This window comes from Mesoplodon densirostris, chromosome 14 (assembly GCF_025265405.1).
Source record: "Mesoplodon densirostris isolate mMesDen1 chromosome 14, mMesDen1 primary haplotype, whole genome shotgun sequence".
NCBI lineage: Eukaryota > Metazoa > Chordata > Mammalia > Artiodactyla > Ziphiidae > Mesoplodon > Mesoplodon densirostris.
In genome coordinates, this window is record NC_082674.1 from 23,182,309 (window position 1) to 23,183,808 (window position 1,500).

Here is a 1,500-nt window from a genome sequence, read left to right on the forward strand (position 1 = left end):
TACTCTTCGTTGCAGTGCACGGGCTTCTCATTGCAGTGGCTTCCCTTGTTGTGGAGCACAGGCTCTAGGCACATGGGCTTCAGTAGTTGTGGCATTCGGGCTCAGTAGTTGTGGCTCGCAGGCTCTAGAGTGCAGGCTCAGTAGTTGTGGCACACGGGCTTAGTTGCTCCACAGCATGTGGGATCTTCCCGGACCAGGTATTGAACCTGTGTCCCCTGCATTGGCAGGCGGATTCTTAACCACTATGCCACCAGAGAAGTCTCTCCCCAAATGTATTTTATAGTTGGCTTTTCTCAAACCAGGATGCAGTCAAGGTGCACCCATTGGATTTTGTTGTTGAGTCTTCTTTAGTTATTCTTGCTCCCCGACCCTTAGTTTTTTCTATGGCATTGACATATTGAAGAGACCAGGCTAGTTGTCTTGTAGAATGAGCCACATGTGGGATTTGATTGTTTCCCTATTGTGGGTTTAACTCATTTCTTTCTCCCTGTATTTTCTATAATCTGGATGTTAAATCTCAGTATTATCCAATAGAACTTTCTGTGATGATGGAAATGTTCTCTGTAATGTCCAGTATGTAGTCACTAGCCACATGTGGTCACTGAGCACTTGAAATGTAGCCAGTGTGTCTGAGTAACTGAATTTTACATTTTATTTAATTTTCATTCGTTAACTTATATTTAAATAGCCACACGTGGCTGGTGGCTGTGGCATGGAACAGAATGGATCTTAAGGCTTGATTAGATTTAGGTTTAATAGTTTTGATAAGACACCAAAGGTGATGCTGTATATTTCATATTGCGACCCATCAGGAGGAGAGATCGTAACACACTGTCCTGTTATTAGTGAGAGTAGTTTAAAAAAAATAACTTTATCGAGGTGTAATTTACAATCAAAAACATTTTAAGTGTATAGGTCAATGGGTTTCAACAAAAGTTTACACCTGTATAACCATGACACAATCCAGATATAGGAAATTTCCATCACTGCAAACAGTTTCCTTGTGCATCTTCCCAGTTAATCCCAATTTGCCCCTCCCCACAAGTCTGGGGCAACCATTGATATGCCTTCTGACACTATGGAATAGCTATCTTTCCAACAGCTTCATATAAATAAAATCAATACATGTACTCTTTTGATTTTGAGTTTCCAATGAAAGATACTCAACACGATGTTTTTGAGATTCACCTATGTTGTAGCATGTATCCATAGTTTGTTCCTTTTATTGCCAGGTGGTATTCCATTGTCTGGATATGCCACAATTTGTTTATCCCTTCTGTTGATGGAGATTTCATTTGTTTCCTGTTCATCACTGAAAGCTAAACTTGCCCTCTAAGTGCTGCTTTAGCTGTATCCAACAAATTTTGATAGGCTGTGTTTTCATTTTCATTCAATACAAAACATTCTCTAATTTCTCTTTTGAGTTCTCCTTTTTAAAAATTATAGTTGATTTACAATATTGTATTAGTTTCATGTGTATAACAGCATGATTCAATATTT